Here is an 11914-nt window from a genome sequence, read left to right on the forward strand (position 1 = left end):
AATACACAAAGTGTCTTTTTGTCCAAAATGTCATCATGGTTTACATCAGTACATCAGGGGTCTTAAAACTACATTCTTACATTGGTAAAGGAGCTTCTGCTGGGGACATTGATGTAAGCAGAGATTGTGATGGGGACCCTGATGTAAGGGGTAGGGGGGGCATAAATAGGGATCTTAATCGCTAAAAGGCCGTGTCCAAAGGGTGGTAATAAACAGCGCATACTCAGACTGGTCTGAGGTGGTAAGTGGGGTCCCCCAGGGCTCAGTCTTGGGACCAACCTTGTTCAATTTATTCATAAACAGCATTGAGGACGGGATCAGTAGTTTGATATCAGTTTTTGCAGATGACACAAAATTGGGCAGGGCAATAACTGCACAGCATGAGGCAGATATCCTACAGAATGACCTGGACAAAATAACAGAGTGGGCAACGACATGGGAAATGAGGTTTAATGTGGAGAAGTGTAAGGTTTTGCACTTGGGGACTAAACACATAAAAGCACAATACACGTTAGGAGGGGAACCCTTGGGGGAATCAAAAATGGAGAAAGATCTGGGAGTCTTGGTTGATGATAGATTAGGCAACAGCATGCAATGTCAAGCGGCAGCTGCCAAAGCCAGCAGAATATTAGCATGCATAAAGAAAGGGATGTATTCCAGAGATAAGACTATAATCCTTCCACTTATAAAACTCTGGTCCGACCACATCTGGACTCTGGAGTATTCTGTCCAGTTCTGGTCGCCAGTCCTCAGGAGAGATGTGTTGGAGCTGGAGAGAGTCCAGAGAAGGGCAACTAAACTAATTAGGGGATTGGAGGACCTTAATTATGAAGAGCGGCTGCAATCGCTTGATTTATTCTCCCTGGAGAAGAGACGTCTGAGGGGGGACATGATAGCAATTTATAAATATCTCAATGGTGATCTCAGCATAGAAAAAAAGCTATTCAGTCGGAAGGACTGCATGAGGACTAGAGGACATACAATGCGATTAGAGGAGAAGCGTTTTAACCTCAGGCAACGAGGGGGGTTCTTTACTGTGAGGGCTACAAGATTGTGGAATTGTCTACCACAAGAGGTGGTTTCTGCGGGAAGTATGGTGGCTTTCAAAAGACTCTTAGACTTACATCTCAAGAATCAGAACATTCAGGGGTATGCAAGATTATTATTATACAGGGTTTATATAGCGCCAACAGTTTGCACAGCGCTTTACAATTTGACGGAAGACAATACAGTTACAATACAGTTCAGAACAGGAGGAACTAGAGGGCCCTGCTCGTTAGAGCTTACAATCTAGAAGGGAGGGTAAAGTGAAACAAAAAGGCAATAACCGTGGGGGATGGGTTGATGGAGAAAATGGAGGTACATTTATTAGGGGCTGGTAGGATAGGCTTCTCTGAAGAGGAGGGTTTTCAGAGATCGCCTAAAAGCTAATAGAGTGGGAGATAATCGCACAGATAGGGGTAAGGAGTTCCATAGGATTGGAGAGGTTCTGGAAAAGTCCTGGAGGCGAGCATGGGAGGAGGTGACGAGGGAGCTAGAGAGTAGGAGGTTTTGAGAGGAACGAAGAGAGCGATTAGGTTGGTATTTTGAGACTAGGCTAGTGATGTAGTTGGGGGCTAAGCTGTGGATGGCTTTGTAAGATGTTGTAAGTATTTTGAATTTGATTAGTTGGGTGAGTGGAAGCCAGTGGAGGGCTTGACAGAGAGGAGCGGCGGACACTGAGCGATTGGTAAGGTGGATGAGTCTGGCGGCAGCATTCATGTTGGATTGAAGGGGGGCGGAGCCTGTGTAGAGGTAAGCCAATGAGAAGGGAGTTGCAGAATTCGAGGCGCGAGATGACCAGGGAGTGGACTAGGAGCTTTGTTGTGTCTTTGGTTAGAAAGGGGCGTATTTTGGAGATGTTGCGGAGGCTGAGGCGGTAAGATTTGGACAGCGATTGGATGTGGGGCTTGAAGGAGAGTTCAGAGTCCAGGACAACACCTAAGACCTTGGCATGCGGTGATTGGCTGATAGTTGTGCCATCAATATTGACAGAGGGATCAGAGGAAGGGGCACGTGGTGGAGGAAAAATTATAAGCTCGGTTTTGGATGGATTGAGTTTGAGGAAATGGTGAGAAATCCAGATGATATATCTGATAGTAAATTAGTGATACGTGAGGAGACTGAGGGAGAGAGCTGAGGGGTGGATAAATAGATTTGGGTATCGTCAGCATAGAGATGGTATTGGAAGCCGTGGGAGGCAATCAGCTGACTCAGAGAGGAGGTGTAGATTGAAAATAGGAGGGGTCCAAGAACAGAGCCTTGGGGGACCCCAACAGAGAAAGGAAGAGGAGAGGAGGAAGTAGAATTGTACATAACGCTGAAGGTGCGGTTGGATATGTAGGAAGATAACCAGTGAAGAGTACAGTCACGGAGACCAAAAGCATGGAGTTTTTTGAGGAGGAGGGGATGGTCAACCGTATCAAAGGCAGCAGAAAGGTCCAGGAGGAGGAGTACAGAATAGTGTCCATTGCTTTTGGCCGTTAGTAGATCAGTTGTCAGTTTTAGGAGAGCAGTTTCAGTGGAGTGTTGAGGCCGAAATCCAGACTGAAGGGGATCAAGGAGGCTATGGCAAGATGATTACGGCCACACACACCTACACAGGTTGAATTGGAAGGACTATTGTCTTTATTCAACCTCACCTACTATGTAACTATGTAACTATATGTAACTATGTAATGTATAGGGGGGCTTTGATGGGGACACTGATGTGAGGTGGACTTTATGGGGACACTGATGTAAGGAGAAGCTTTGATGTAGACCCTGATGTATAGGGGCTCTTAAAGGAGGGGGGTTGATCGGGATCCTGATGTAAGGTGGGACTCTGATGGAGACCTTTGTAAGGGGGCACTTATGGAGACACTGATGTATGGAGAGACTCTGGTGGTGACCCTGATGTAAGGAAGACCATGATGGGGACCCGATGTAAAAAACACTCTGATGGGGACCCTGTTGTAAGGTGGGGGGGGGGAGGTCTGATGAGAATCCTAATGTAAAGGGGGGGTTTGATGGGGACATTGATATAAGGAGGGTTTCTAATAATCTCTTAGATTGTAAGTTACAACGAGCAGGGCCCTCTGGTTCCTACTGTATTAACCTCCTTAGCGGTGATCCCGAGCGTGACTCGGGGTTGGTTTTTCATATCAGGAGCGGTAACCCCGAGTCACGCTCGGGGTGGATTGCAGAGAGCGCAGCGGTGTTCTCTTACCTTCTCCTGGCGATCCAGCGATGATCTCTCATTGCTGTGACCGCCAGCCGAGAGTCCCGCCGCTCCTCCGTCGGTCTCCGTCGCTCTGATGACTTCCTAGTTCCGTTCCCTGCAGCAGCAATGCTGCATGGGAGCGGAACTAGGGAGGGAGATTCAAAAAAAAAAAAAAACGTTGCACAAAACACAAAACACATTTTATATTATATATATATATATATATATATATGCATATATATATATATATATATATATATATATATATATATATATATATATACATATATATATATATATATATATATATATGCATATATATATATATATATATATATATATATATATATATATATATATATGCATGCATATATATATATATGCATATATATATGTATATATATATATATATATATATATATATATACATGCATATATATATACATGCATATATATATATATATATATATATATATATATATATATATGCGCATATATATATATATATATATACACTGGTATATATATATATATATGCATATATATATATATATATATATATATATATATATGCACACACACACATATATCTATATATAATATATAATGCATGAATTATAATCTAATCAATAATATAATTTTATTATATATATTATATATTAAATAATAAAATAATATTATTGATTCGATTATAATTCACGTGTTTGTGTTTCAAATTTATCACATCTGGGATGTCTACTAGAGTCTTGTTTTGGTCAGGTTTAAGTCAGTAATTACTAAGAATTGTAGGCCTATAATACATAACGCCAAATTTCCATGAAAAGAATTGTACCGCTTTTGGTACATAATTCCTGACATAATCATACCGCCAGGGAGGTTAAAGTGTATTGTATTTGTACTGTCTACCCTCAAGTTGTAAAGTGCTGCGTAAACTGTCGGTGCTATATAAATCCTATGTAATAATAATAATAATGGGGAGTCACATGTAAACTAAAGTAACTAAAGTTCTTTCTTAATTGCTCTGAATCAAACCATGCTAATTACAAAAGAAACATTCAAGTAAAATGTAATCATTTATTTAAAAAAAACAGTTTGGAGCCCCCCGGTCTACAGGACCAGAAGTGGGGCAAAGGCAAGGCGTTTGCCAGAATACATTTGTGCCAACAAGCGTACTTCTCCCCAATCTCTAAAAGTTGGGAGGTTTGAACTGTACGGGGTGTCCCACTCCATTGCCTGCACTGACACTTATTGCTTCCTCTAGCCGGCCTCCCAGCTTGGACGGTGCTCAGAAGTCATTTCTGAACGTTGCACAAAGTTATGCAATCTCGGGACAGGCTTCTCCATCCAGGGCCTGAGCAGACAAACCCTTAGCATTTGCAAACTTAGATGATCATTGGCTCAGTAAGCAGAAATAATGACAGCCAATCCAAAATATTCATTACCATGTACCAAAATGTGCTTATCCCTGAGGTGTGTGGTGGGGTCATCAAAGAAGACCTCCACCAAGTACTCTTTATATGAGCAATGATAGCCCCATTATAAATGTAGAAGAAGAAAAAACATTCACAATTGTTTCCCCTTTGAGTTTATTTAGTAGCCCCTCCAGGCACAGAATTATGCTGCCGTGGTTCAATGAGAGGTTTCCCTTCTCTGCTTCTGCATGAACCACGTTGCCAATATCCATGATATAATGAAAGGGATCAACAGAGTGAACTATGTGGTGACTTGTCAGGGTCTAGGGTAGTTTAGTTTTAACAATTCTCCACTGACCTCACCTAAACCACCCTCCCTTCCAGAGATGTATAGTAACTAAGTAGAACTACTTCACTACTGTACTTAAAACGGTTGTAAACCCAAAAAGTAAAAAAAAAAAAAAAAAACCCTGCAAGACAAAGGCATAATGAGCTAGTATGCATCGCATACTAGCTCATTATGTATTACTTACCTTAGAATGAAGCCCCGAAACGGACCCCCGGACATCGCTGCGGGCGCCGCCATGATCCCTCGCCGTCTCTTCCGGGTTCAGCGGCTCCGGCGCTGTGATTGGCCGGAGCCGCGATGACGTCGCTCCCGCGCATGCGCGCAGGAGTGATTTTCCGGCAAGCTTCCGGCAAGCAAAACTGAAGGTCCCGACCTTCAGAGCGCATGGGCCGCACTCGTGAGCAGCTGCATGCACTGCAAATATCTCCTAAACCATGCCGGTTTAGGAGATATTAATTATACCTACAGGTAAGCCTTATTATAGGCTTACCTGTAGGTAAAAGTGTAAAAAAACATGATACTACCGCTTTAACCTCCCTGGCGGTATGATTATGTCAGGAATTCTGTACCAAAAGCGGTATGATTCTTTTCATGGAAATTTGGCGTTATGTATTATAGGCCTACAATTCTTAGTAATTACTGACTTAAACCTGAACAAAACAAGACTCTAGTAGACATCCCAGATGTGATAAATTTGAAACACAAACGCATGAATTATAATCGAATCAATAATATAATTTTATTATTTAATATATAATATATATAATAAAATTATATTATTGATTAGATTATAATTCATGCATTATATATTATATATAGATATATGTGTGTGTGTGTATATATATATATATATATATATATATCTATATATATATATTTACACACATATATATATATATATAATATATAACGCATGAATTATAATTGAATCAATAATATAATTTTATATATATATATATGTGTGTGTGTGTGCATATATATATATATATATAATATAAAATGTGTAATGTGTTTGTGTTTTGTGCAACGTTTTTTTTTTTTTTTTTTAATTTCCCTCCCTAGTTCGGCTCCCATGCAGCATTGCTGCTGCAGGGAACGGAACTAGGAAGTGATCACACCGACGGAGGACGGAGGAGCGGCGGGGATCTTGGCTGGCGGTCACAGCAATGAGAGATCATCGCTGGATCGCTAGGAGAAGGTAAGAGAACACCGCTGCGCTCTCTGCACATCCACCCCGAGCGTGACTCGGGGTTACCGCTCCTGATAGAAAAAATCAACCCCGAGTCACGCTCGGGATCACCGCCAGGGAGGTTAAGTACCGAAAGGCGGTATCTGTACTTTCCTAGAGTAGAATTTTTTTCTCCTACTTCCACTTTTACTTCACTACATTTTTTCAATGATTTCAATACTTCTACTCTGATATTTTTTTTGTGCTGCATAGTTACTCGTTACAATTATAAAAATTACCACTGCCAGAACAGTAGATGGCAGGTTTCATGAAGCTCAAAACATGTGTATTATCAGCGCATACGAAAATAAATGCTACTGTATGTATAAATAAAAGCTGCATTTGAAATAATAAAAAACAATATGATGTTCAAACGTTTGACTTCTTTCTTTAATAACTACATAACACAGTACTTGTACTTTTACTTTCAGTACTTGAGTAGCAATTTTTTTTCAAAACTACTGGTACTTTTACTTTCAGTACTTGAGTAGCAACATTTTTAAAAAAACTACTTGCAATACTTAAGTACAAAAAATGTTGAATACTTTAGTACTTCTACTCAAGTCACTTTTTGATCGAGCACTTCCACTTCTACTGAAGTCACTTTTTGATCGAGCACTTGTACTTTTACTCAAGTATGGGTTTCGAGTACTTTATACAACTCTGCTCCCTTCACAGATGCATAGTTGCCTTCATCCAATGGCCGTGGTCAGTGCTGTATCTTGGCCTAGGCCAACAAGGCTCAGGCCTAGGGCAGCACTTTGCAGGGGGGCAGCAAAAAAGCTGCACCCCACATGAAAAAAAAACAGCCTCCTCCTGGCTCTCACACGAAAAGGGTCCCTACCGGCTTGCGCTACACTTTTAGTATAGTGCCAGTCCTATGGGGCAAATCAGTCTGGCACCCCCATAGAGAGGTCACACTTCTACCTGCCAGTACTGATGGGCACTAATAGGCTTCACTGATGGCCACTGATGAGGCTGCACTGATGGGCACTGATAAGCTGCACTGATAGGCTGCACTTGTGGCCACTGATGAGGCTGCACTGATATGCTGCACTGATGAGTCTGTACTTATGGGAACTGATGAGGCTGGACTGATGGGCACTGATAGACTGGTTGTGGTCTGTGGTTTAACGTGTGTCAGGGCGGGTCATAAACAGGAAGGGGTGTGGCCTTTACAGGAAGAGGTGGGTCATATTTAAATTAGGGGCTGGACAAGTTTAGTCAGGCCAAGGGCAGCACCAAACCTAAATACACCACTGGCTGTGGTTCTGCTGTTTGCTTACATCCAGAGGTGCAAGTCTTCACTGTCCTGGCCGCGTCTGTGCATTACAGCCCATAGACTTCTAGAAGACCCTCTCCGATCGTCTCTGTCCTCAAGACACAACCCTACTGAAGTCTATGGGGCAGAAATGCAACAGACACAGCCAGGACAATGAAGACTTGCACCACTGAATGTAAATACACAACGGAACCGTGGCCAACGGATAGAGGTAAGTACGCATCTGTGGAGGGTGGTTAGGTCATAGGAATGGGGGCAAAAAAAAAAAAAATGCACTTTAAAATAACATAATTTGTTAATCTTAAATTTGGTTTCCCTTTTACATTTCTCTTTTAATTTTTAATTTTTTACTATGTTAATTTTTGATATTGGATATTGAAAAATTAGTATTATCTGGACTTTTTCATAAAAAAAAAAAGAGTATAAACATTCAAAAGTGGAAGTTTTTTTTTCAATAGCAAAAATAAATTAATAAAAAATTAACATAGTAAAAAATAAAAATTAAAAGAGAAATATAAAAGGGAAACCAAATTTTAGATTAACAAATTATGTTATTTTAAAGTGCATTTATTTTTTTTCTTGGAACCTTTCCTGAGTTTTTATCACTGTCTGTAGCTTGGCTGGGAATCTTCCTCCCTTTCTGTGATGTCACCAGGACAGGAAATGAGGGGAAATTTCTCCAATGGAGGCACAAAAACCATAAAATCTACATTTTAGTAGGCCAGGATTTTTTTTTTATTGCTGTCTGGGAAATATTTCCCCTCGACTCCTGTCCTGTTTTCAGAGAACTCTTTTGAAATTTGGCAAAATCAGCAGTAATAAAAAAAAAAAGAGTTTTATATAGAGTTGTAATTTAACCACTTTAAAACCGGATTTGCCCCCTTAATGACCAGGCCACTTTTTTCACCTTGGCACTGCGTGATTTTAACGGACAATTGCGCGCTCGTGCGATGCTGTACCCAAACAAAATTTACGTCCTTTTTTTCCCACAAATAGAGCTTTCTTTTGGTGGTATGTGATCACCTCTGCGATTTTTATTTTTTGAGCTTTAAACAAAAAAAGAGCGACAATTCTGGAAAAAATATATATATATTTTTCACATTTTGCTATATGACATTCCCAAAAAAAAAAATATTTAAAAATCAAAATTTTTAACATTTTAGGCCAATTTGTTTTCTGCTACGTATTTTTGGTAAAAAAAAAATCGCAATAAGTGTATTTTGATTGGTTTGCGCAAAAGTTATCGCGTCTACTAACTACGGGAAAGATTTCTGTCATTTTTATTGTTTTTTTTTTTACTAGTAATGGCGGCGATCTGCGTTTTTTTGCGGTACTGAGACATTGCGGTGGACAGATCGGACCCCTGACTGACATTTTTGACACTTTTGGGGGTACCAGTGACATTACTACAGTAATCAGTGCTAAACATATGCACTGTTACTGTAATAATGACACTGGCAGGGAAGGGGTTAACAGTGTGGATGATCAAGGGGTTAAATGTGTACCTAGGAGCGTGTTTCTAACTGTGAGGGGGCGTGGCTTGTGGAATGACCACAGAGACCTGTGATCCTATACAGGGCTGCTGATGGGGGGGACCACCAGCCCTCTTGTAGGGGGCCCGAGCACACAGGGGGGCCCACACAGAGAGGGGGATTAGTGATGGACAACAAATACAGAAATCTTCTTCCAGCACCTGAATCTGATCTGTCCCTCTCCCTGCTGTCAGCTTTTATCTGCTGAAAAAGACAGTTGTCCCCCACTAATCCCCCTCCCTGTGTGGGACCCCCTCCCAGCACTGGCTCTAATGTTAGCTCTGCTCCCGAGTTTATCTGTAACTTTGTTTCTCTCCCTCTGTCTCTCTGATCCCAGAGCTCCAACTGAACAGCCTGTATACTTTCTCCATCTCATCTTCATTTTTATTTATTAACATAGTTTTTTCTTTTAGATTTAGCAGGAATTATGTGAGTTACATTGTATTTGTGTCTGCTAATAGTGATTTTGTTGTAATTTTAGCTAAATATATCTTTATTTTCTTGGGGGGGGCCCTGCCAGGTAGTCTGTATGGGGCCCCGTGATTTCTAACAGCAGCCCTGATCCTATATAGATGGATCACAGGCGCTCTGTGATCATTCCAGAGAGAAGAACGGTCAGCGGTGTTTACAACAGCCGACCTTTCTTCTCTCTCCGTGGGGAGCGATCGTGGGTGGCAGGCGGCAATCGGAGCTGCCTGCCCGCTGCATCGTCTTCCCCGCCGACGATAAGGGGCGCGCGCTCACCCCCTAGCTGCCACCAAGCAACTGACGTAGACCTGGGAGTGCCACACTGCCGCAGTAAATATGAGGTAAGCAGTTGGCAAGTGGTTAATACTAGTGATGATCTTAAAGCTGAACTCTGGCCACAAAACGTTCTTTTAAATATATCCCTTGATGCACAAAGAAAAAAAGATATAAAAGGTTTGTGTGTATCAAATGCCTTTGTAGATATCACTGTGTAAAAGTAGCAGTGACATCATCACTGTGCTGTACATAGAATGTGCAGAGAGCAGAGCCGTGGGAGGGATCCAGTAGGCTCCACCCACTAGAGGCTGCCTGCAGAAAACTACAGGAGGGGGCGGAGACAAGACCAGTCACTCTGCACAAGGAGAAGGATCAGCAGTGACTGGTCTTTTTTACAGGACGCTCCTGCACAGAGGAGGGAGATTCACACTGGATTAGTGCACAGATCTGGAAGAAACACACAAAGTACACCAAGATACAAGGAAGAATACACATGCTTTTTGTATTAAGACAATATTTGCTTATCCCGGCATTAAAACTTAAAAAAAAAAAAATGATCTTCTGCACATGGCTCAAATGAGATACAGAAGCTTTTCTTCCAAAGCCCATAAACTGACTGGTCATGGGCACAGCGTAACAGCAAACTCCTGGCTCATACAACTGATCCATTTTCTTTGTAACAAAATAATTTTACTTCTTTTTTACAAAACAAAATAAAAAATCCTACAAAATTTCCAGGAGCAATGCATTTTGAATTGTGTGGCTCCTGTGTGCACCTCACAGTTCATTCCATTAGTGTACAGATGCTAAGAACAGTTGCAGAGTTGCACAGAATCACAGGTTTGAACACCATAGGCCATAGACCAGGCCGTGCCTTTGATCCTCAGGGTGGCCTAGTACAAGCATACCAAGCACCATGGTTGATGACCTCATTGGAACTCTTAGAAAGTCCTGCAAACCTTCCAGTTCCCTTCATATAATTTAAATTCACCAGTAAGAGCGAGCTCCTGGCTCATACGATCCATATTGTCCTTCTCAAAACTTTTTTACTTCTTTATACATAATTAAAAAATCCATTTTCCAGTGTCCCGCAAAATTACCAGGATGGCCGCTACTAAATTCTGTAGCCAGTGCTGTATTTTGGCCTAGGCCGACAAGGCCCAGGCCTAGGGCGGCACTTTGCAGGGGGGCAGCAAAAAAGCCACCCTCTCCACTTGAGACTCTATTGGCCACTGGTTGCTAGAGCCTTCGCTCTCACCCTCCCTCTCTCTCTCACCCCTCTATCTCTCTGACACCCTCTCTCTCTTTCACTCACCCTTCCTCTCTCTCACCCCCCTCTCTCTCTCTTTCACCCCCTCTCTTTCTCACCCCCTCCTCTCTCTCTCACACCTTTTCTCTCTCTCGCCCCCCCCTCTCTCTCAATCCCTCCTCTCTCATCCCCCCACTCTCTCTCTCTCATCCCCCCTCTCTCTATCGCCCCCTCTCTCTTTCCCCCCTTCCTCTCTCTCTCTGATCCCCTCTCTCTCTCTCTCTCTCATCCCTCTCTCTTTCCCCCCTTCCTCTCTCTCTCTCTCTCATCCTCCCTCTCTCTCTCTCTCATTCCCCCCCTCTCTCTCTCCCTCTCTCTCTCTCATCCCCCCTCTCTCTCTCCCTCTCTCTCTCTCATCCCCCCTCTCTCTCTCTCTCCCTCTCTCTCTCACCCCCCTCTCTCTCTCTCCCTCCCTCACCCCCGCTCTCTCTCTCACCCTCCCTCACCCCCCCTCTCTCTCCCTCCCCCTCTCACCCTCCCTCTCGTGAGATCTCAGGGGTTCATGCTGGGACTTGTAGTCCTTCAATTGTGGAGGGAGTCACATCCATTAAAAAGGAAGGAGTGGGACAAATTTACATATGAGGGGGAGGGGGGCGTCCAATTTTAGTCTTGCCTAGGGCAGCACAAAACCAAAATACACCACTGTCTGTAGCTCCTGTGTACATCTTACAGTTTAACCCATTTAGTGCATGAAGGCTAAAATCAGTTGAAGACTTGAAAGGAATCACATAATGTGATGTGAAGAGCCTTTGACCTTCATAGCAGCCTTGTGCCAGCAACCCAAGCACCATGAATGAGGTCCTCATTGGAACTCCTA

Source organism: Pelophylax lessonae (assembly GCF_965119305.1).
Source record: "Pelophylax lessonae genome assembly, chromosome: 2".
Lineage (NCBI taxonomy): Eukaryota > Metazoa > Chordata > Amphibia > Anura > Ranidae > Pelophylax > Pelophylax lessonae.